General features: G+C 38.4%; 1 non-coding gene across 1 annotated transcript; it reads left to right on the top strand.

Annotated features, from left to right (window-relative positions):
• The first annotated feature begins 7,263 nt into the window (after positions 1-7,263).
• LOC112998907 (small nucleolar RNA R71) lies at positions 7,264-7,370 on the top strand. Its single transcript, XR_003264086.1, has one exon. It is a non-coding gene; the product is annotated as a small nucleolar RNA R71 (small nucleolar RNA).
• The last annotated feature ends 18,933 nt before the right edge of the window (positions 7,371-26,303 follow it).

A 26,303-nucleotide genomic window follows, 5' to 3' on the forward strand; every position in this document is an offset into this window, starting at 1 on the left:
GAAGAGGGCAAATAAAGCAGCGCTTACCTTAGTTAATTTCTAATTAGGAAATTTCACAATTTTATTTTATGTTGTTCAGTGTTTATTTCGTTTTGGGCCAGAGTATTGTAATAGGGCCCAGTGACATTGAGTGACTCCTTTTAAATAGCTGCCTTGGGATTCGTGCAGGGCATTCTGTTATGCTATTTTCATTATTCGGAGCTTTGGTTTTAGGTTTTCACATTTTTCTGTTCCCTTGTTACGGTTTTCGTTCTTAATGCAAATTTCCGTTTTCTGCTTCTAAGTACGAGTTCATTCTTGCTTCTTCTTCTACTTTCATTTACGTTTCTGTCCCATTTACATTTCTGTTCATTTACGTTTCTGCTTCATGTTTCATTTGCGTTTTCTGCTTGAATCCATGGAAGGCTAGATTTTCTGGTGTTGTTTCCTTTTGAGGACGAAGCCCAACTCTCTTTGAGGTTTCGCTTGTAATGTGGTTCCCTTGCAGTTCTCCCTTCACCAGTTATCCCAAATTCATGAATATTAATCAGTGCACGCTTCGTGTTCGATTAATTGCCTCTGAGCCTAACTTGCGTTCATGCTTAATGGACGAAGGGCTAACTGGTGTATGTGGTGCCTAATCACGTATTGACAACCCTAAGTTGATTTTCGCTTAGTAAATTGAAATAGTGTTGGATTAAGTGGTTGACTGTTAGGGACGAATTCTCCATAACCCAGGATAAGAGAATGGCTTCTGAATCAAAGGAAACAACCCATTTTTAATATTAGCAGTTTCGTATTCTAGTTTACTTGTTCTGCTCTTTAATCACAAAACAAACAACCCCCCCCAATCGTTACTGTTACTGCAAGTATATTATGAACAATTGGTGTGTCACTGCTCGTTGGGAAACAACTTAGGATCACTTCCTAGTTACTGCATTTTCATGTTTATTTGATTCGGGTACGGTCTCGATCAGTAACATCTAACATAAGGAGATCCGAAAAGTCAAGACATTCATAAAAATCATCCAAGCAACCCAATCATGGCAAAATAGTTAATTAGCTCAAGAATGAAAAGTGATAAAGCCTCACAAGATATACACTCTATCTCTCAAGTGTCTAGGCTACTATTTACCCTCAAAGCACCCATGAAAACAAACACCACATAAACTTGGCAAGATTCTAAAATTGACAATCAACCCATAAACACAAGCACATGAGGATCAAAAGGTCTTTTAAGGTTGTAATGGGGCCAAGGACAAGGTATGGAAAAATATGGAATAAGTGGCTAAATCCCAAAGGAATAGAGGAGCAATGGGGAATAAGTGCATATTAAGAAAAAATGAAAAAAAAATAAAAAGAACTAAAGATAAAATTTAAACATAAAGAGTAGAACCAAGAGTCTCATCATTCTTTTGCCATTTAAGATCTTATTCATGCAACTTTATTGCTTTTCTTTTTCTTTTTCGATTTTTTTTTTAGAATTTGAGAAACAACATCTCATTCAGCATGTCCAACATTTAACCAATATACAATGTACATCAAGTATGGCCCAAAATACATCATGAAGCAAAGCCAACAAAACATGTTATCCAATGAAACAAAAACCCCCCACACTTATTCCCAAAACAATTCCAAAGCTCCAAAATTCCTTAAGGATATGGTGATATCATGGTTTTTCACTTAAGGCTTGTAGTGAGCTTCAAAACAAGGAAAGGGAAACAGGGCTCAAAAGGGCTATCAAAGGAATTAATTCAGGGTAAGTCCATTTGGCTAGAAGCTTTTAAGAACAAAATTGCCTCAATCATTTCCAAATATGCATGTGAATTAGGAAGCATCAACAAGAATCAAGCCAAGGCTATTGTGCAAGTAATCAATGGGGCAAAACACACCAAATGATTATGATGATGGATGGCTCAAATTCTCACAAAGGTAAACTCATCACTTTCAAATTGAGCTTTCAAAACTATCATGACATGTAGAGGAGAATCAAGGATTTCAAGTCACAAAATGTCAAGAACTTTTATTTTCAAAACAATTACCCATTTCTTGAACATATCCTATAATTCAAAGAAAAACATGCAAAGTCGTACATGCACACAGAATTGACCCAAAATATTAAACTCAAAATCCGACGAAACTAACAACATTAACAAATTAACAAAACCAACAAAACTAGCAAAACCAAAGAACACTCCCCCCCATACTTAAACAAAACATTGTCCTCAATGTAGCACAATTAAAAGATTAAAAACAATTAAACCATCTAATAGAATCGGACAAGTGTAATAAAAGCAAAGAAGGAGATAGGAAAAGAAGAACTCCCTAAGTCATGGTGGAGGAAGAGTAGGGTGGAGTAAGGAAGTCTCTTCCACCACTACGTCCACTAAAGAAGGGTTTGTGAGGAATGGCTTAAGTCGATGTCCATTGACCTTGAAGCTCTTGTTTATGGAGTCGCTTCTGATCTCAACTGTACCATAAGGAAAAGCATTAGTAACAGCAAAAGGACCAATCCACTTAGACCTCAACTTACCACTCATGAGTCCAAGCCTAGAATTATACAATAACACTTTTTGCCCAACCATGAAGTCCTTCTTAACTATCATGCTATCATGGAACTTCTTGGTCTTTTCTTTGTAGAACTTGGCATTCTCGTAGGCTTCTAGGCGGATTTCATCTAACTCACTCAGTTGCAACTTTCTTTCCTCACCAGCTTGATCCATAGAGAAGTTGCAAGTCTTCACTGCCCAGTATGCTTTGTGCTCAATTTCCACTGGAAGATGACATGCCTTTCCAAAGACAACCCGATAAGGAGACATTCCTATGGGTGCTTTGTAGGCAGTCCGATGTGCCCAAAGAGCATCATCAAGCCTGGTACTCCAATCTTTCCTGCTTGGCTGCACAATCTTCTCTAAAATTCTCTTGATCTCCCTGTTAGAAATTTCTGTCTGTCCATTGGTCTGGGGGAGGTATGGTGTGGATACCCTGTGTACCACCCCGTACTTTTTAAGCAAGGCATGCATTGTTCTGTTGCAAAAATGGGTTCCTTGATCACTAACAATTGCTTTAGGTACTCCAAACCTGCAAAACAGATTAGATCTGACGAAATCTGCAACAACTTTAGCATCATTAGTTCTAATGGGCATGGCTTCCACCCATTTTGAAACATAGTCAACTGCAAGGAGAATGTAAACATAACCAAAAGAGACAGGAAAAGGGCCCATGAAATCTATACCCCAGACATCAAACACCTCACAGAATAGCATAGGTTGCTGAGGCATTTGTTGTCGCCATGTAAGTGTATTTCCTGCTCTCTGACACTGCTCACAAGTGTTGCAGATCTTCCACGCATCTTTAAAGATGGTGGGCCAATAAAAGCCACAATCAAGCACTTTGCGAGCTGTCCTTTGAACACCCAGATGACCTCCCGGTACGGAAGAATGACAGAACTGCCGGACTGAGTCAGTCTCATGATCTGGAATGTATCGTCTAATTACCTGATCACTACACAATTTCCACAAGTAGGGGTCATCCCAAATAAAATGCTTAGCATCACTTTTAATTTTATCTTTTTGGGCCTTAGATGCTAAGGGAGGAAAAACAGAAGCAACTAAATAATTGACAATGTTAGCAAACCAAGGAGTAGAAAGAGAGTCAGAAATACTATACAGTATATACAAATGATCATCCGGGAAATCATCCCGAATGGGTGAATCCACATCAGATACACGTTCGATCTGACTCAAATGATCAGCAACTAGATTTTGTGCTCCGCTCCTATCACTGATCTCCAAGTCAAACTCTTGGAGCCACAACATCCATCGGATCAACCTGGGCTTAGAATCAGCCTTCTTCGACAAGTACTTTAGAGCTGCATGGTCAGTATAAACAAAAATGCGGGTACCAAGCAAATAAGATCAAAATTTTTCAAGAGCAAAAACTATGGCTAGAATCTCTTTCTCGGAAGTAGTATAATTCGCTTGGGCAGCATCTAAAGTCCTAGAAGCATAATATATCACCCTGGGCAATTTATCGATTTTCTAAGCAAGGACAGCCCCCAATGCATGATTTGATGCATCACACATAAGCTCAAAAGGGGTTGTCCAGTCGGGTGCCTGGATGATGGGGGTGGTAGTCAGCGCTCTTTTGAGGCAATCAAAAGCCGCTTTGCATTTGTCATTAAAGTCAAACTCCACCTCCTTTTGCAACAAGTTGGACAGTGGAAGGGCTACTTTGCTAAAATCTCTTATAAAGCGCCTATAGAATCCTGCATGACCAAGAAAAGATCGCTCCTCTCGCACACAAGAGAGGTAAGGCAATTGTGATATAGCAGAAATTTTTGCAGGATCTACTTCGATGCCTTTTTTTGAAATAATGTGGCCTAAAACTATACCTTGCTCAACCATAAAATGACATTTTTAAAAATTTAAAACAAGGTTAGTTTCAATGCATCTATTCAAAACCTTTTCCAAACAACCATCAAAAGAGGATCCATATACAGTGGAATCATCCATAAACACCTCTATGCAATTTTCTAAGAAATCACTAAAAATACTAATCATGCACCGCTAGAAGATACCAAGGGCATTGCATAGACCGAAAGGCCTCCTCCTATAGGAAAAAGAGCCGAAGGGGTAGGTGAATGTGATCTTTTCCTGATCCTCAAGAGCAATAGTAATTTGCATATAACCAGAAAAACCATCAAGGAAACAGTAGTGAGATTTACCTGCCAGGCGTTCAAGCATCTGGTCAATGAATGGCAGGGGAAAATGGTCCTTTTTGGTAACCTGGTTCATCCTCCTATAGTCAATGCAGACTCTCCAATTGCTCTGCACCCGAGTAGGAATCAGCTCCTCCTTCTCATTTTTTATCACTGTGAGGCTGGTCTTCTTCGGGACTACCTGGACAGGACTCACCCATTGGCTGTCGAAGATAGGATAAATGATTCCAGCTTGCAAAAGCTTGGTTATCTTCTTCTTCACTACATCAAGATTCACCGGGTTGAGTCTTCTCTATGGCTGTCTTACTGGTTTAACTCCATCCTCTAAATTTATTTGATACATACATGTGGATGGGCTAATACCAGGAATGTACGCCAGGGTCTAGCCTATAGCCTTCTTATGCTTCTTGAGAATAGACAACAACTTCTCCTCTTGCTCATCAGCAAGGGAGGCAGATATGATCATTGGAAAACTTTTGCTATCAACCAAGTAAGCGTATTTTAAATTTGATGGCAGAGGCTTCAATTCTGGTGTGGCTGGCTGGATAGTGGTAGAAGGAGATGGTTTCTCAGCCTGTACCTCATAAAGAAAGTCAGAGGTATGTGTACTTCCTGAAACATGGTTAGTCCTATCTGACTCTATAAAATCAATCTCGAGAGGTAAAACACCACCACCAGACATACAATCAATATCACTTTCAGATTCACTCTCAGCATCAAATTCAAACATATGATCAAGTACAATTTCAGACTCAATGCATGAAGAGTGAGAGGCATGCATATTAGAATAAAGATCAGTCATGTATTCATCAACAACATGGTCAATTATTTTAGCACGAAATATAGAAATATCTTTAGATGGGTATTTCATAGCATCCAGAATATTAAAATGAACAATTATATCACCAAACTCCGTGGATAGTGTGCCTGCATAAACATCTATCTTAGTTCTAGCAGTTTTCATAAAGGGTCTGCCTAGAATGATGGGAACTGATCCTTGAGAAAATCCATCCTCCATATTCAAAATATAAAAATCAACAGGGAAAATCAGTTCACCAACTCTAACTAAGACATCCTCTATGAAACCAACAGGATAGGCAACACTTCTATTAGCTAAATGAATTACCACATCAGTTGACTGCAAGGGACCTAGAGATAGAGAATTAAAAATAGACAGAGGCATAACACTAACAGAAGCTTTTAAATCTAGCATGGCATTGTCAAACTTACTATTCCCTATAATACAAGGTATGCTGAATGTACCTGGATCTTTACATTTTTCAGGAATTTGGGGAACAGATTTACAAATCAATGCGGAGACATTTTTGTCCATGCTAATTCGTTCACTTTCTTTAAGCTTCTGCTTATTAGTGCACAGCTCCTTCAAGAATTTAGCATATCTTGGAATTTGCTTTATTGCATCCAACAGGGGTATGTTTACCTCTACTTTTCTAAATGTTTCCAAGATCTCTTTCTCTGCCTCTTCCAATTTTTTGTTGGGAACTGCTCTTGGAGGGAATGGAAGAGGGATGTGCTGCTTCTGCAAATCAGAATTACCAGTGGAAGAAGATTCACCTGCACAAAAATTGTTAGGTAAATTTTTGTCATCACCTTTTTGTGGTGTAGAGTGACGTTGGGCAGGTTCATTTGCAGATGAGAAAGGTGCTACAGGTTGAGGTCCTTGACACTGCTTTCCCGACCGCAATGAAATGGCACTGACATTTTTGGGATTTTGGATAGATTAAGAAGGCAGCTTGTCAGGATTCTGGGATTGTTGTTGATTTAATTGTGTAGCCAATTGTCCTATCTGATTAGGTAAGCTTTGAATGGAGGTTCTGGTCTCTTGTTGAAACTGCATGTTTTGCATAGTCATTTGCCTCACAAGTTCTTCGAGGGAAGGTTGCGGAGGGGCCTCAACTGTTGGCTGTTTTTGGGGCTGTTGCTGTTGTTGGATTGGTGGAGGAATGCATGGTCTGCTTGGGCCAGCAGCATTTTGGAAGGAAGGAGCAGGCTGCTGTTGTTGTTGTTGAGGGCTAGACCATCTGAGATTAGGGTGATTCCTCCATCCATGGTTGTATCTGTTGCTGGAGAGGTCATAATTGTTCTGTTGTGGTTGATTTTGCTGCTGAGGTTGAGGAGGTCTATTGTAAATGTTTGCAGCATAAGCTTCAGGCTGCTCAATTGCTCCAGGTTGCTGCATGGAAGGGCAAAGGTCTGTATGGTGGTCAGCAGAGGAGCACAAACCACAGACTCTTGCGACAGGTACAGATTTCTGATTCAAGGCCAGCTGGGTTACCAGGTTAACCAATGCATCTAGTTTGCCTTCAAGATTCTTAGTTTCGGATGATGCAGCTGAGTTTGTAGCTACCTCATGCACTTCTCTGATGACTATAGCATCATTTCTGGCGCTAAACTGCTGGAAGTTGGAAGCCATCTTCTCAATTAAATTTCTGGCTTCAGCAGGAGTCATGTCTCCAAGGGCTCCACCACTGGCAGCATCTATCATACTTCTCTCCATATTACTGAGTCCTTCATAAAAATATTGGAGAAGAAGCTGCTCTGAAATCTGATGGTGAGGGCAACTGACACATAGTTTTTTAAATCTCTCCCAGTATTCATACAGGCTCTCTCCACTGAGTTGTCTAATATTTGAGATATCCTTCCTGATGGTTGTGGTTTTGGAAGCAGGGTAAATTGTTTCTAAGAATACTCTCTTAAGGTCATCCCAGCTCGTGATGGACCTTGGAGCAAGGTAATACAACCAGTCCTTTGCCACTCCCTCTAAAGAATGAGGAAAAGCCTTCAGAAATATGTGATCCTCTTGGACATCTGGGGGTTTCATGGTGGAGCAGACAATGTGAAATTCTTTCAAATGTTTGTGCGGGTCTTCACCTGCAAGGCCATGAAACTTTGGAAGCAAATGGATCAGTCCAGTTTTAAGAACATATGGGACATCCTCATCAGGGTATTGGATGCACAAGCTTTCGTAGGTGAAATCAGGTGCAGCCATTTCCCTTAGAGTCCTCTCACGGGGTGGAGGTTGTGCCATGTTCTCATAATGTTTAAAATCAGAATGCTCAAAATTATAATGCTCAAAATCTGGATGTTCAAAATCACCAATAACAGAATGCACAGATTCACCAGTAATGGAATGCTCAGGATGATCAAAAGGTATAAAATGATGCCTAACTAATCTATGAAATGTCTTATCTATCTCAGGTTCAAAGGGTTGTAAGTCAGATGGATTGCCTCTAGTCATACACTACATTCAGCATGCACAACTAGTTGCCTTGTCATGTAAATAAAGGTGTAGGTTTGAACTACAGCTACCCTCAAATGATATCCAAATGAATTGAAATTTTGTGAGCAACCTTATAAAATGATGAGAAGATAGCACAAAAAATTTCAGACAAAAATTCAAAGTCTAACTATGGAAGCTAAAAATGGTAGGTTGAGAAAAATAAGTGAATAAAACTTGAAAAATAAAAAACTTTTGACAGAATCACTTTTTTTGGACGATGGAGACCTCAGCCAGCCTACAGCAAGCTGCCATGGCGTAGGAAATTTTTTTCTACCCCAAATACGTATATAATAGTTGCGAATCTGATAACCGGAGCAAAAATTATGGCTGTTTGAAGTTTTGACAAAAACAAAATTTGCTACTTTTTTTGGAACTTTCAAATCTGACCTAACTAAAGGCTCTAGCTATTTTTCCCACAAAATATAGATTGAAAGAAGTTACCACAAAAAAATTCAGCCAAAAATAACAACCCTAGCTACTAAAACAAAAAATCCCAAATAATTCAGCATGGGTGGTCGCTAAAATCCGTCGCTACATGATTTCTATTACTACTCTGTTTTGCCGCAAGCAATAGTGGTCGCTAAGTCCGTCGCAAAACACTATTCACAGCAAAACACCCAAAACTGAAATAGGGGAAGCGCTTAATAGGAAAACTAAAACAGAACACACACTAAACAAAATACCAGGACACTAAACAACACTAACACACATTCTAACACAATACTAACAATTAAACATAAAACACGAAAGAATTAAACACACAACACTAGTTATTATGAACCTTTGGACACTGCTCCCCGACAATGGCGCAAAATTTGATCGAGGCCGTACCCAAATCAAATAAACATGAAAATGCAGTAACTAGGAAGTGATCCTAGGTCGTTTCCCAACGAGCAATGATAAACCAAATGTTCATAATATACTTGCAGTAACAGTAATGATTGGGGGGGGGGGTTGTTTGTTTTGAGATTTAAAGAACAGAACAAGTAAACTGGAATACGAAACTAATAATATTAAAAACGGATTGTTTCCTCTAATTCAGAAGACATTCTCTTATCCTGGGTTATGGAGAATTCGTCCCTAACAGTTAACCACTTAATCCAACCCTATTTCAATTTACTAAGCGAAAATCAACTTAGGGTTGTCAATACGTGATTAGGCAACACATACACCAGTTAGCCCTTCATCCATTAAGCATGAACGCAAGTTAGGCTCAGAGGCAATTAATCGAACACGAAGCGTGCACTGATTAATGTTCACGAATATGGGTTAATTGGTGAAGGGAAAACTGCCAGGAAACCACATTACAAGCGAAACCTCAAAGAGAGTTGGGCTTCGTCCTCAAAAGGAAACAACACCAGAATATTTAGCCTTCCATAGATTCAAACAGAAAATGTAAATGAAACATGAAGCAGAAATGTAAATGAAACAGAAACGTAAATGAGACAGAAACGAAAATGAAAATAGAAACGTAAATGAAAGTAGAAGAAGAAACAAGAACGAAATTGTAATTAGAAGTAGAAAATGGAAAATTGCATTACGTGAACAGTAGCATTAGAACAGAAAAATGTAAAACCCTCAACAAAGCTCTGAATAATGAATAGCATAACAGAATAGCCATGCACGAATCCCAAGGATGCTATTTAAAAAGAGTCACTCAAAGTCACTGGGCCCTATTACAATACTCTGGCCCAAAACGAAATAAACATTGAACCACATAAAACAAAATTGCGAAATTTCCTAATTAGAAATTAACTAAGGTAAGCACTACTTTATTTGCCCTCTTCAAGTCCACAACCAAAATCCGGATTAAGCCCAATGTTTCATTAATTCTTGAAATTAGATTAAAAACATCAAATTAGCAAAATGAGCCCAAATAATAAAACTGCCTAATTAATTGACAATATGGACCAGTCAGTAATTAAAATGGTGCAAAAAGGGTTTAGAAAATAGAAGAAAATGATGGCACATCACCTTGTTAGAGAGCAGGCGGCTCACTTTCATGGAGACATCAAATGCCTCAACAACCCATGTTATTTTGTGAGGTGTTTGATGTCTGGGGTATAGATTTTATTGGACCTTTCCTTGTCTCTTTTGGTTTTGTTTATATTCTCCTTGTTGTTGATTATGTTTCAAAATGGGTGGAAGCCAAACCCACCAGAACTAACGATGCTAAGGTTGTTGTGGATTTTGTTAGATCTAATTTGTTTTGCAGGTTTGGAGTCCCTAGAGCCATCATTAGTGATCAAGGCAACCATTTTTGCAACAGATCCATGTATGCCTTGCTAAAAAAGTATGGGGTCATGCACAGAATTTCCACACCTTACCACCCCCAAACTAATGGGCAGGCTGATTTCAAACAAGGAGATAAAAAGGATCTAGGAGAAGATTGTGCAGCCGAACAAAAAGGATTGGAGCACTAGGCTGGATGATGCTCTTTGGGCACATAGGACTGCCTACAAAGCACCTATAGGAATGTCTCCTTATCGGGTTGTCTTTGGCAAGACATGTCTTTGAGCACAAGGCGTACTGGGCTGTAAAGACCTGCAACTTCTCTATTGATCAGGCTGGAGAGGAGAGGAAGTTGCAACTAAGTGAGCTAGATGAGATCCATTTAGAAGCCTATGAGAATTTCAAATTCTACAAGGAGAAGACCAAGAAGTTCCATGACAACTTGATAGCTAAGAAGGACTTCGTGGTTGGATAGAAAGTTTTATTGTATAACTCTAGGCTCGGACTCATGAGTGGTAAGTTGAGGTCAAAGTGGATTGGTCCTTTTGTGGTGACTAATGTTTTTCCTTATGGTACAGTTGAGATCAAAAGTAAATCCATAGATAGGAGCTTCAAGGTCAATGGACACCGGCTGAAACCATTCCTCACAAATCCCTCCTTAGTGGATGTAGTGGTGGAGGAGACCTACTTACTTCACCCTACTTCTCTTCCGCCATGACTTAGGGAGTTTTCTTTTTCTGTCTCCTTCTTTACTTTTATTGCACTTGTCCAAATTTATTGATTGTTTTGATTGCTCTTGATCTTATGATTGTGCTACATTGAGGACAATGTGTTGTTTATGTGTGGGGGGGGGGGGGAGATTTTCTAGGTTAATTTTATTAGGTTTTTCTAGGTTAATTTTGTTATTTTGGTTTTATGTTTTGTGTACAACATTGCATGTTTCTCTTTGAATTTTGGGTTATGTACAGGTAATGGGTAATTTTTTTTGAAATAGGAGTTTCTTGGCATTTTGTGAATTGAAATCCTTGTTTTTCTCTACATGTCAAGTTAGTTTTGAAAGTTCGAATTGGAAGTGATAGGGGGGGGTATGTTTCATTAGATGATATGTTTTTTTTGTTGGCCATGCTTGATGATGTATTTTGGCCATGATTGATGTATATACATATATTGCCTAATTGTTGCTTTATTTTTCAAATGCTTTCAAATGCTACTGTTCACGTTTAAAAAAAATGGAAAAAAAACGAAAAAAAAAACAGAAAAAGAATGAAGTTGAATAAATGAGGTCTTGGCTTGAAGACTTGGATTGGTTTGAGGACTTGGTTGATTTTGTTTTGGGTTTACTTTTATGCTTAATTCTTAATTTCGGTTTTGGGTTTACTACTTTTTCTTAGTTCCCACTTATTCCTCATTGCTCCTCTATTCCTTTGGGTTTTAGCTACTTATCTCATACTTTCCTCTACCTTATCCTTGGCCCCATTACAACCTTAAAAGACCTTTTGATCCTCATGTGCACGTGTTTGTGATGTGGTTGTCAATTTTAGAGTCTTGCCAAGTCTATGTGGTGTTTGTTTTCGTGGGTGCTCTGAGAGTAAACAGTAGCCTAGACACTTGAGAGATAGAGTGCATATCTTATGAGACTTTATCACTTTTCATTCTTGAGCTGATTGACTACCTTGCCATGTTTGAGGTGCTTGGATGATTTTCATGACTTTCTTGATTCTTTAACTCTTTACGTGTTGGATGTTGCCCATTCCTTTCATTCCTTGAGATTCATTGAGAAATATGTAATTGTTTTTTTTGTTTGTTTGTTTCTCTTTAATGTCTCAGGATTTGTTCCTTGCTTTGCTTTTTGATTTTGCCCCGGAGTGCAAAAGGCTAAGTGTGGGGGGATTTGATGTGTCATTATTTTCTCCTATTTCTTAACCCTTTTTGTTACCATTTTAATTACTGATTAGCCTTAGTTGTCAAATTAATTATGCAGTTTTATCATTTGGGCCTACTTGACTAATTTTGTGTTTATAATTTAATTTCAGGAGAATTATTAGCAATTGGGCTTGAATATGGAATCGGGCTTGGACTTGAAGAGAGCAGACAATTTTATTTTATCAAATCTTATCTTATCCATATTTTATTTCATTTAGATTTTATTTCGTCCAGATTTTATTTCATCCAATCTTATCTTATCTTGTCCATATTTTATTTTATTTCGTTTATGGGCTTGGACTTAAAACAAATTTGTAAGCTTTGGGGCTGAGAACCTATATAACAACACCAGGGTTTTAGTTTTGAGAGTTTTTGAGAGGAGAATAATTTCAGGGTTTTAGAATTCCAGTTTTTACTGTTCACATAGAATAAAATTTGTTTTCTACAATTTCGTTTCTGCTTCAATCTACAATTTTGTTTTCTACTAATTAATGGAAGGCTAAGTCTCAAGCGTTGTTTCTCTTGAGGATCAAGCACAACTCTCTTTGAGGTTTTGTTATTACTATTGAATTCTGATCAGTTTTTCCTCTTCACCAATTACTCTGTATTTGTTGCTATTAATCCATGCATGCTTAGTGCTTGATTAATTGTCTCTACGCTTAATTTATGTTCATGCTTAATGATCAGTTTCGTTCATGATTAATTGGTGTATGTGTTGCTTAATCACATAATGGCAGCCTTATGTTAATTTTCGCTTAGTAATTTAATTTAGGGTTGAATTAAGTGGTTGAACTGATTAAGGATAAATTCTCATAACCTAGGATAAGAGACTTGCTTGTGAATCAAGGGGAAGCAACGTATTTTGATTCTGATACTTTCTAATTCAAATTTTCTTGCTATTTAATTTACAAAAACAACCCCCCCCCCCAATTCGTTACTGTTTTATTACTATCTGTTATGAACGTTTGGTTGACCATTGTTCATTGAGAGACGACCTAGGATCACTCTCTAGATAGTGCATTTTTTATTTTTTATATGTATATAGTATGTATATATATATATATATATATATATATCTATATATATATATATATATATATATATATATATATATATATATATATATATATATATATATATATATATATATATATATAGGTAGCAAAAATACCTCACAAAATACATATGTGTTTAGGTAGCAAAATACCTCGGATACGCATGCATGTAATTTTATGTAGCGAAAATACTTTGAGTATTCTATTTTTGCTTTAAAATGGCATTTCCTTATAAACTAACTTTGCCAACATGTCTTCACCGGAAATAGTTCTGAAGAAGCTCCCCGCGAAGAAGTCCAGGAAGGGCACCACTGAAGAGGGTTCCAGTGCGGTCCCGCAAGCCGACACAGACTTCGACAGACACTGATTCCAGAGGTGGGGACGAAGCCCAGGGGGATGAGGACATGGCCGACCTGTTTGACTTCCTTGGAGGAAGCAAAGTCCTACGGCCGGGATCACCAAACTTGTGATTGTCTTCATTACCTTTTATTGTGTTATTTCCCCTGGATTTGACATTATCTGCTTCCAATTATTTTGTCCATTGTGATTAAACTGAACATGTCGTTATTGCTTTCAGTTATATGTTGCATTGTGAGTAATTTTATCGCTTCTAGCATATTGTCGTACATACACTATGATGGTTTGTCAAAAACTCCAAAAATAGAAGTCGTGTGTCTTTCATTCGCATGCCTTTTTGATGAGTTGTAAATCTCAGATATCAACCGTGCCCGGGTTGCAAGCTGTTTTTAATCTTTTGTTTAAGAAAATTGATTGAAAAAATGGCCAAAAAAAATAACAAACAACAACAAACAAAAACGAAAAAAATATTTTTTTGACTAAAAAGCCAGCACGCTTTGAAAAGAAATAACTGTCAGTTTTTCTTTGAAAAAAAATTCATCGATCAAAACACAAGTGGTTTTTGGAAAAAAAAATGTGTGTGTACACCACAAGGGTAAATGCAATGAAAGTTTTCTCGAATGCCTGAAATGGGCTCGGATGTGCGCATAAATTAATAAAAGAGTATCTTTTGGAAACACTAGGTTGAGTTAAATAGGAAAAATGAATCCTAAGCCTTAGTTTTACATGGCCACCAAACTTGATGCTTGAGTGTCCACATGGGGGCGTGCATGATCAGTTTTGCATAAATTTATGAATCATCATTGTTACATGCGTGTCATGGAAATAATGTGGGGCATTCCCTTATCCTTGAACCGCTTACCAAACAAATACCCTGACATATGTCATGTCCGGCCTTCCGTAAGCCTTTTGGGCCAAAACCTCAACCCTTCGGCCATAAGCCTTGACCCAAGATAGGAACTTTTACCCTAACCCTCAAAAGGAAGAACAGAAGGGTCTCCCAAGAAAGAAGCTTCATTTACTATTAAAGCTGTGAATGCAATTCAAAAAGAAAAAGAAAATCCCCGATCAAAGATTGGAGGAAAACAAAGGAAAAAGAAAGATTCCCGATCAAAGATCGGAAGAAAGCAAAAGAAAATATATAGAAAGGTCGTTGGACCACACAATATCTGAATAATGTACAAAATTGTCACAAGCAAGAAAGAAAAGAAAAACAACCATGACTTGAGACGCATGAAGCAATCCCCTTCTTTGTTACCAACCAAATCTTTGTGCTCGCATCTCTTTCACACTGTGCCAAAAGAAAACAGAAAAGGAAAAGGCTGAAATGCTCAGAGCCAAATTTCCCACCAAAAACACCATTCCCGAAAAAGTCATGTTAGTCCATGATTGCGCATGTTATCTTTGATTTGATAGGAAATGATTTGCAAAGTCAAGTCATGACATATCTATGGTTTGGAATTAGGATAAAACACTTGCCTGTATGAGATTTATACACTCTGAGTGGTTTTACTCTATTTTCAAGTGGACCCAGTGTTTCTTCTAAATGATCGTTTAGAAATGAAATTCTAATATCCTAAATCTCATTTGTGGTTATTTGAAAATTTTATCAGCATACTTTCCTTCCCCAATAGACACATTGTTTTTCTTCAAAATATATGTTGATCTGATCGGTTGGAGGTTTGTTTATTTGCTAAAGCGTGTTCACATTTTAGTGAAAGAACACTGAGGCTACTTTAGTCTCCCTTCGTCATCCAGCGACAGCAAGTCCTATGACACGCAGAGACCAATATGGTCATCTGCTCCCTTTGTCGAAGACTCGATGTCTATCGACCGAGACTACTTTAGTCTCCATTTTCGTCATCCAGAGACAGTAAAGTTTGATGACACGTAGCAACCAACATGGTCGTCTGCACTCTTTGTAGAAGATGCGACGTCCATGGACTGAGACTACTTTAGTCTCTCCTTTTCGTCATCCAGAGACAATCAAGTCTGATGACACGTAGCGACCAACATGGTCGTCTACACCCTTTGTCGAAGACTCGATGTCTATCGACTGAGACTACTTTAATCTCACTTTGTCATCCAGAGATGACAAGTCCGATGACACGCGGAGACATCTCATGGTTATCTGCACCTTTGCTATCCAAAGACGACAAGTCCGATGGCACACAGAGACAACATATGGTCATCTGCCACCTTTGTCATCCAAAGATGGCATCACCTTTGTCATCCAAAGATGGCAAGTCTGATGACACGCGGAGACAACATATGGTCATCCTTCCACAACTATTGTGTCACTGTGTATGTACCAGTTCTTCTTTGTGAGCATGCCTTTTAAAAATTTGGCATAAAGTGGCATCTGTTGGAGAGCTTCTCCAAAAGGCAAAGTAATCTCCAACTTCTTGAATATGTCAAGAAATCTGGCTAAGTGTCACTTTTTATCCTTCTTGGAAGGTACCAATGGATATGGTACTTCCTTGCCTTCAGCTGAAGTAATCTCTCACTTTTTCTTTCTTGAAACCTCACTCTTGCTCTTCTTTTTCTCCTCATCAACCTTCTCTTTTTCTTTTTCATTTTTATGATTTTTTATTTTTCTATTTCTTCTTTTTCTTGTTCTTCCTTCATCTTTATTCCTATTTCACTTTCTTTTATTGGTGTCTCTCTCTCTTGTTGGTCTTCTTCGTCTTCCACAACCTCCTCAAGTCCAATAAGATCAGAAACTGGTTCAGTGCCGGCTCAGCTGCCAGCTATTATTTATATCCCTCTACCTTCTCTTCAGCTCTACTTTCATCAGCCTGAATTGCCATTCTGCTCCTTGTCATTACAGCTTTACATTCTTCCTTCGTATTTTTCTCAGTGTTAGCACTAAAGTTGCTTGACGGCCTATCCGCTAATTGTTTTGCCAGCTGTCCCACTTGGACTTCAAAATTCTTTATGGCAGACTCTGTGCTTTTATTGTTTGACATAGATACCTGCATAAATTGAGCTAGAGTCTCTTCCAGCTTTGTTGTTTGATCATAGAGACTAGGCCCTTGCTGTTGTGGCCTTATAGATGGACCACCCTGGTCTTTGTTGAACTGGTTTCCAGGGTGATTCCTCCACTGTCCCTACTGTGAGTTATATGACTGGCCATGCTGAAATCCCGAATATCCACCTGCATTGAAATTTTGTCTTGGCTGATTCCCCATATAATTGACTTCATGAGCTGGTTATTCATTGGAGATAAAGCAGCCAGAATTGTGAGCTCCACCACAAATGGCACACCCTGCAACCTGCAAAATAGTAGATGGTAAAGATTGCACAGAATGTATTTGAGTTGGCAACTTACTTATTGTTTCGGTCGATGCTTCCAATTACTTGGACAACAACTTCTTCTATGCCTATAATGCATCTTGTGATGTAAGTTCCAGAAGACTTTTCTTTGTTGGTATGTGGGCTCTATCTCTGAGAATGGCAATGTCACGTGCAGCCATATTTTCAATAAGATCCATGGCTTCTTCAAGGGTTTTCAACTTTATCCTTCCCCCAGCAGAAACGTTCAATAGCTGGTTGGACTATGGCCTTAACCCATCAATAAAAATGTTGATCTGAATTGGTTCGGAAAATTCATGAGTGGGTGTCTTTCTCAATAGACCACGGAATATTTCTAAGGCCTCACTCAGGGATTCATCTGGAAATTGGTGAAAAGAAGAGATGGTTGCTTTTCCTTCTGCAGTCTTAGACTCCGGGAAATACTTCTTCAGAAATTTCTCAACCACTTCATCTCAAGTCATAAGACTGTTGCCTTTGAACGAGTGAAGCCACCTCTTAGCTTCTCCAGACAATGAGAATGAAAACAAGCTTAATCGAATTGCATCTTTAGGCACACAAGCCAATCAAATAGTATTGCATATTTCAATGTAAGTGGCTAGGTGTATGTATGGGTCTTCATTTGGTATTCCATGAAACATATTATTTTGAATCAGCTATATCAAAGAAGGAGGATATGTAATTGTTTGTGCCTGAACCTCTGGTTGTGCAATGCTGGTGAAAAATTGTGGCACACTTGAACTTGAGTAATCTTCTAGGGTCACTCTCCTTGGCTTGTCAGCCATGATAACTTCTTCTATTAAATCTATATGAGATTGCCCTGGAATAGGAAAGCTAGAAATGCCTCGGAAGATCGAGGTTCTTCTTTTGGAGTTGATGTTGCTTCTAAGTCCTGCAAAAATTTTCTAATTCTCTTTGTGTTGCGCCTCCTGCAAGTAGCGTTAATCTCCAAATCGATGGGGATCAAATCACCTGTAGTAGATCTTCTTTGCATACAAGAGAAACATAATAGTAATTATCCAGTTCAAAAGAAAAATAAAATGTGCTGTAACTAAAATATGAACAAAAAGATTCAATGAACCAAAGAGAAAAATATAAAGCAGTGCTGTAAAATTGAACTGAACTCTTCTAATGAATTAAGTTCCATGGCAACGGCGCCATAAATACTTTGTTGGATTTCCCCTGCAGTTACTTTTTGGTCCAATTTTCCTTTATACAAATATGTTCAAGGGAAATCCGATTCGCCGGAAAGTGCACCGGGTCGTCAAGTATTTAAAATTAAAACGAAGTGATCTGAGTATCGAACTCAAGGAACTTTCTTATTAGATAGAGTTTTATTCAGAAGTAAATAAACAATGGTTAAAAACAGAAATAAACTACTTCTATGATAAAAACAGTAAATGCAAGTAAGTAAAAGTTGACAGCAATAGGTAAAAAGCGTTGGGTCTTTCTAATAAACAAGCTGATGTATATGAAGATATTTCTCTAATTAATCATGTTCTTGTGTTCTATGCTATAGCCTAAAGTAGTAAACCTCGATCCCTCGTAAGTTTAGACTAATTTAACCTAAGCTTCATCCGTAGATCCCTCTTGTAAGACTAGGCTTAACTTAAACAACATTATCATCACAACATATTCAGAAAACCAAAACCCCACAATCCATCCTTGGTAATGTGGTTATTCAGTCTTGCTTCTATCAAGTTCTAAGGCAACAGTACATTTCCCAATGCTAAAGTCACATAATTGTACATACAAATGGGTAATCAGACCAAGAGCATGCAAAAATTAAGTATTGAAAGAAGCATTGAACACATAAAACACAATTAATTAGATATTAAAGTAATTACAATAGTTGTTCCTTAGAAATCCCCAACAAGGGTGTTTAGCCAGCCATTACAGAAAAACCCTAACACAAATGAGATAGAGAGTACAGAATAATTGTTCCGTACACAAGAAGGGGGATCCCTCCTCCTCTTCTCAGCACCTCACAATCACTCTACAGCTCACTAATCTCTCTCTAATTGAAGAACCCTAGGCTTCTCTGCAAAGTTGCTCCTCTTGCTGCCTCCAGAGCTTCTATCTCGAAATTAGCACTGTGGTATGCTAGCTCTGGAATTCGATACTGCTTGCTAAAAATTGTGTACCCTAATTCTGCACAAGACAGGCTTTAAATAGGCTCTGAATCTGCGACGTTGCGCTTAGCGCGAGTTAGTGGATTTGAGCTTAGCGCCAGTTATGCGCTGAGCCTGACTAAAGACAACCATCGCGCTTAGTGAGCGGATCTCACGCTTAGCGCGCGGCCTTGATATTGATGCTCTGCCAGATTCTTCTATCGTGCTTAAGCATCACTTAGCGTTGGATGCATGCTGAGCCCAAATGGTGAGCTGAGCGCAACTACCACTTTTAGCACTTCAAGACTTAGTCTCATTTAGCCTGAAATTGGACAGATTTCATCATTAAATCCAATGGAAAGTATTCTAGAGATAGCTATAACAAGAAAACAAGATTTATTTACAAATCCCTACAAAATAACTATAAATTGGGGAAACTATACAAGTTTTGGAAAAAAATTTCTATACAAAAGTTAGTCGTATAAGACGACTAACAGCCACCTTTGTCATCCAGAGACGATAAGTCCAATGGAACGCAGAGACAACATATGGTCATCTGCCACCTTTGTCATCCAGAGACGGCAAGTCTGATGGCACACAGAGACAACATATGGTTATCCGCCACCTTTGCCATCTAGAGATAGCAAGTCCGATGGCATGCGGAGACAACATATGGTCATCTGTTCCCTTTGTCGAAGACTCAGTGTCTTTCGATTGAGACTACTATAGTCTCTCCTTTTCATCATCCAGAGACAATCAAGTCTGATGACACGTAACGACCAACATGGTCGTCTGCACCCTTTGTCGAAGACGCGATGTCTATCAATTGAGACTACTTCAGTCTCTCCTTTTCGTCATCCAGAGATAATCAAGTCCGATGACACACAGCGACCAACATGGTTGTCTGCACCCTTTGTCGAAGATGCGACGTCTATCGACCGAGACTACTTTAATCTCACCTTCTTCATCTAGAGACGGCAAGTCCGATGACACGCGGAGAGACCTTGATGTAAGCTCCATTGGAGCTTGTAGGCCTAGGATCTTCTTCATCAATGGATTCCTTTGCTTCTTGAAAGATGAATGGCAGGGGAATGGAGAAAGGAAGAGAGAGAGGAGATGCCACTTCAAGGAGAAGATGAGTCTAGAAGAAGCTCACCACCATAGGAGGCCATGGATAAGAACTTGGAGGAAGAAGGAGATGAATGAGGGGAGAGGGAGAGAAGAGCACGAAATTTTGTGCTCTAAATGAGCTTTGAAATCTGAAGTTTAATATTCAAATGATCAAAGTTGAAAAAAATGCACACACATGACCTCTATTTATAGCCTAAGTGTCATACAAAATTGGAGGGAAATTTGAATTTCAATTCAAATTTCACTTGAATTTGAAATTGAATTTGTGGAGCCAAACTTTGGAGCCAAAATTTCACTAATTATGATTAGTGAATTTTAGTTATGGTTCAGCCCACTAATCCAAGATCAATTCCAAGATTCTCCACTAAGTATGCTTAGGTGTCATGAGGCATGTAAAGCATGAAGGACATGCACAAAGTGTGACTATATGATGTGGCAATGGGGTGTAGTAAGCAAATTCTCACCTCCCCCTCTAAAATTTAATTGGATTGGGCTTTTGCCAATTCAATTAAATTTATTTCCAACCACACACATCAAATATTCACTTAGTGCATGTGAAATTACAAAACTACCCCTAATACAAAAACTAGTCTAGGTGCCCTAAAATACAAGGGCTGAAAAATCCTATATTTCTAGGGTACCCTACCTACATTATGGAGTCCTAAATACAAAACCCAAAATTAATGAAACGTTAATCTAATATGTACAAAGATAAGTGGGCTCATACATAGCCCATGGGCCCGAAATTTACCCTAAGGCTCATGAGAACCCTAGGGCCTTCTCTTGCATTTCTGGCGCAATCTACTTGGAGCCTTCTATCCAATGCCCTTGCGGGGTAGGATTGCATCATTCCCTCCCCCTTGAAAGGGATTTGACCTCAAATCCTGAGGTTCTTGAAACTCTGGGCTTTTTTCCTCAACACGTGTAAAGAGAACAAAAACATACATATTAGTGGTGTTTGGGAAGTTGAAGTAAGGTAAGGTCTGAAAACCAATTTCCTGGGCATCTTCCCATGAAAGAACATGGTTCCTCACCAACTCAATGAGTGGTGCTACAAGTATAGAAAAATATGGGACAAAACTTTTGTAAAAGTTTGTAAACTCATGGAAGCCCCAAATTTTTCTTATACTTGGTGGAGTGGGCCACTCAGAAATGTCCTTTATTCTCTTAGGGTTCATGGGAACCCCTTGATCACTATTTAAAAAATTAAGAAAAGTAATGGAATAAAACATACCTTTTTCTGTATTCTCATGTTGATATTCCTACCAAAAAGTATGACAAACCTAAGGTGTCCCATATAAGTATATAAGTTTGTATTGAAACTAAAAATAAGAAGAAACCTACCTAATGAATCCCTATGTACACAAATCATGAAGATGTTGGGTGCATGAGTGATTTTACAAAAGAGGGTTGCACCACTCAAAACATTCATCATACCACCTATTTTAGGGATTTGATGCCTAATAATACCTATTTTGGGCATCAACAAAGCACAAGGATTTAAGCTCTTGCGAACCAAACCCTCATCCAACAACTCCTTTACTTGAGGAATAAACTCAAGCCGAAGAGGTGTGGCAATGCTAACAAGTGTCTTTTTACAACGGAGAAAATGTGGAGGTTGTCTAAGAGGAGAAGTTTCTTTAATATTTTTTTTATTTCAAAATGACTTTCCTTCTTAGCTAACCTCTTGGAGGAGACACTTACCTTCTTACACTCCTCCTTAACCATTAAAGGTTGTCCTTCTTCTTGGGGGTAGATCTCTTCACTAGATTCTTCCCCTTTTGCTTCTTTACTTTTACTAGAGGAAGGTGAAGTAGTAGCCTCATCTTGGCTACTATAAATGTCTTGGCCCCTCATAATCATGGTTTTCTTGGTGGGGCATTGAGAAGTAATGTGTCCTCTTCCTAGACATTTAAAGCATTTCATGGAGCTACTCTTCTCTTGCATACTAGCCTTAAGGGGTTGCTTTTCTATTGTCTTCCCCTTTTCATCTTTGGGCTTAGAAGGTGTCACCCCTAAGATTCCTTGAGCTTGTTCTTTCTTTGGATAAGAGTGAGAGCCATAAGATTTTGAAGTAGACTTCCTTTTAAGTTGTTGCTCTACCTTTATTTCCCAATCTAAGTTAGCCTCTACATTGTCCTTCCCATGGAAGTATGAGAGGTTAATGTTAGCCTCTTGAGGCTTTCTTTCATTTTCTCTCCTATGGGAGTGAGGTCTAAGATGTGACTTATGCCTTCCTTCATAATAGTCATGAAGTTCTTCACTTAGGCTCTTGCAAGAGTTATGACTACTATAGGAGGCATGTTTTTCTCTTTTCATTTCTTTCATTATTTTTCTTCTTTCTTCTTCCCTTATTTTCTCTTTTTCATCTTGACTTATTTTTTCCACTCTTTTTTTTCCTTTTTCTTTTCTCTCTTGTTTTTCTTTCCACAACTTAAGGGATCTCAACTCATCTAATATCTTATACAAGGGGTCCTTAGGAGTAGAACCCTCATCATTAACACTAGATGAAGAATGAAGACTCATGTTGGTTCCTAAGTTATGGTTCTTTCTTGTTGGGGGTTTGAAAACAAAAGGTAAAAGAAACTATGGTTGAAACTAGCCAAAATAAACACTAAAATAGGTGTGAAAGATAAGGTAAAAACTAATTGGTTAAAGGCAAGCTATCTAGGCGGTTTGACAATGGAGGGTAAAGGAAATAAGCTATGAAAGTAAGCAAGAAATTAAAGTGCAAGAAATGAAAACTAGGCAAATCCTAAGAGTGTTTGGATGACCTCATTTAAGGTTCCCAACAAAACACTCACTATCCTAAGGGAAAATTGCCTAAAATTATTACACACAAATGGAAGTAGGGCGACCTAGCGGAGGCTCCCAACTTACTTCCAATGAAAGGCATTTTTGTTACAAAATTTGAAAGCAAAGCAAATTGCCAATTACAAAATTACAAAGAAAAAAGTCCTCAATTGTGGTGGCTATTGTCTCTATAGTGTTTCACTCAATTTGGAATGCTTCTTAGTCCAATAGCTCTTAAGGTGGTTGGCCCCTTGCTTCTTGACTCAAATTCTTCAAGATATGGCACCAATCCTCATTTCCAATTCCCTATATTACAACTCATAAGCAAGGAAACAAAGAGACAAGCAATAACCAAAGACCAAAAAAAATGAAATGAAAGCTAAACCAAAATAGAATTTAACAAGACAAATTTCCAAGGATTATTCAACAATTAAAGCAATGAAAAGCACAAAAAAGCAAGCTAGGACTCAAAGAGAAACCTAGAATGGCTCAAGAGTAGAGTAGAAAAACTAAAAAAAAAAAAAAGACTCAAGAAACCTCTAGTTTTGGAACTTGTTTTCACAATAATTTTCAATTGAAATTTCAGAACTAGGATTGGTATAAAATAGGCACCAATTATAGAACAAATTTTGAGCCAAAACAACAAGCACACTTTCCTTTCACTTTTTTTTCCTGGACACTGATTTTTCTGCCAACTTGTGCGATTTTTCTTATTTTTTCCTTTAATCCAAATCGCTTGGTTCTTTTTTTTATAATTTTGGTCCAGATGGCTAGAAAATTCAGTAAAACGTTCAGCTCAAAAAACGTAGTGACCAATTCCCAGTAATTTATACAAGTTCGTATGTTCAAGCTGTCAGCACCAGCAATTTCAACCTAGAAATCAAGAGTAGTGTTTATGTTGCTTAAGGCTTGGATAGTTACAATTTGTGTTTGCTTATGCTCAATTATCTTGAATAACACAATTCAAGAGAGCTTAAGACTTATTTGATTCACAAATCCAGCCACAACTCAGCACCACAGCTCAACTTCATCATAGGCATCATGTAGGAAACTTAGAAAACAAAAAAAATGAGTTCAACAACAAGACTACTTCTAGGAATTGATTTAGAACATGTTATGAACTAAATAACATGCATGAATTAGACTCAAAATTCAAAAGATAGGCTAAGAATGACAAGAATACATGAACAAATGTATCTAGAATTCAATCAACAAAATAAAAATTCAGCACAAACTTAGAACATAATGTGACAATTACTATGACTAAACATGACTCTAAGACAACATGGATTAAGTGATTTACACTTAGATTTTTGTGTTTTTTTTTTCTTATCAATATTTTGGAAGAAAATTTAGATCTAAAGGTTCAGCAAAAGAATATTATGAATGAAAAATGATAGAACCTAAAATCAACACAAAAAACATGATTCAAGAGTAGATCTACAAAATTTGAACCATATAAATGCAAGAACAAGTGTAGATCTAAGATTTAATCGGTTTTTTTTTAATCTACTCTAAACACCACCAAACCACAAGACAATGGAGGATATACATGGAGAATAAGATGAAGAACAATGAATTAAAGAGAATTCACCGAACAAAAAGATAGAGGAAGCAAAAGAACATCACCTAGATGAAGATGTTCTTGATACCACATGATGTAAGCTCCATTGGAGCTTGTAGGCCTAGGATCTTCTTCATCAATGGATTCCTTTGCTTCTTGGAAGATAAATGGCAGCGGAATGGAGAAGGAAGAGAGAGAGAAGATGCCACTTCAAGGAGAAGATGAGTCTAGAAGAAGCTCACCACCATAGGAGGCCATGGATAAGAGCTTGGAGGAAGAAGGAGATGAATGAAGGGAGAGGGAGAGAAGAGCACGAAATTTTGTGCTCCAAATGAGCTTTGAAATCTGAAGTTTAATATTCAAATGATCAAAGTTGAAAAAAATGCACACACATGACCTCTATTTATAGCCTAAGTGTCACACAAAATTGGAGGGAAATTTGAATTTCAATTAAAATTTCACTTGAATTTGAAATTGAATTTGTGGAGCCAAACTTTGGAGCCAAAATTTCACTAATTATGATTAGTGAATTTTAGTTATCATTCAGCCCACTAATCCAAGATCAATTCCAAGATTCTCCACTAAGTGTGCTTAGGTGTCATGAGGCATGTAAAGCATGAAGGACATGCACAAAGTGTGACTATATGATGTGGCAATGGGGTGTAGTAAGCAAATGCTCACCTCCCCCTCTAAAATTTAATTGGATTGGGCTTCTACCAATTCAATTAAATTTATTTCCAACCACACACATCAAATATTCACTTAGTGCATGTGAAATTACAAAACTACCCCTAATACAAAAACTAGTCTAGGTGCCCTAAAATACAAGGGCTGAAAAATCCTATATTTCTAGGGTACCCTACGTACATTATGGAGCCCTAAATACAAGGACCAAAATTAATGAAACCTTAATCTAATATGTACAAAGATAAGTGGGCTCAGACTTAGCCCATGGGCCCAAAATCTGCCCTGAGGCTCATGAGAACCCTTGGGCCTTCTCTTGCATCTCTGGCCTAATCTACTTGGAGTCTTCTATCCAATGCCCTTGCGGGGTAGGATTGCATCACACCTTATGGTCATCTGCCACCTTTGTCAACCAGAGGCAAGTGAGCCCGTTGACCGAGACTACTTTAGTCTCACCTTTGCCATCCGAAGACAGCATGTCCGATGACACGCGGAGACACCTTATGGTCATCCGCCACCTTCGTCAACCAGAGGCAAGCGAGCCCATTGACCGAGACTACGTTAGTCTCACCTTTGCCATCCGGAGACGGCAAGTCTGATGACACACGGAGACACCTTATGGTCATCCGCCACCTTCACCAACTAGAGGCAAGCGAGCCCATTGACCAAGACTACTTTAGTCTCACCTTTGCCATCTGGAGATGGCAAGTCTGATGACACGCGGATACACCTTATGGTCATCCGCCACCTTCATCAACCAGAGGCAAGTGAGCCCATTGACCGAGACTACTTTAGTCTCACCTTTGTCATCCGGAGACGACAAGTTCGATGACACGCGGAGACCGACCATTGTCATCCACCACCTTTTTGTCGACCAGAGACAAGCGAGCCCATTGACACGCAAAGACGATGATGGTCATCCATTTCTAATAGTCTTTTGAAATTTTTGCAATTCCCCTTGCTATCCAGAGACAAGCGAGTCCGATAGCATGCGGAGACAAACATAGTTGTTTACTTCCCTCGTCAAAAAACTCAACGTCTATTTATCAAGACTACTGAAGTTTCCCCTGCTATCTCGAGACAAGCGATTCTGATAGCATGCGGAGACCATCAGGATTATCCATTTTTGTCACTTTCAAGG

The sequence above is a fragment of the Glycine max genome, chromosome 13 (genome assembly GCF_000004515.6).
Source record: "Glycine max cultivar Williams 82 chromosome 13, Glycine_max_v4.0, whole genome shotgun sequence".
NCBI lineage: Eukaryota > Viridiplantae > Streptophyta > Magnoliopsida > Fabales > Fabaceae > Glycine > Glycine max.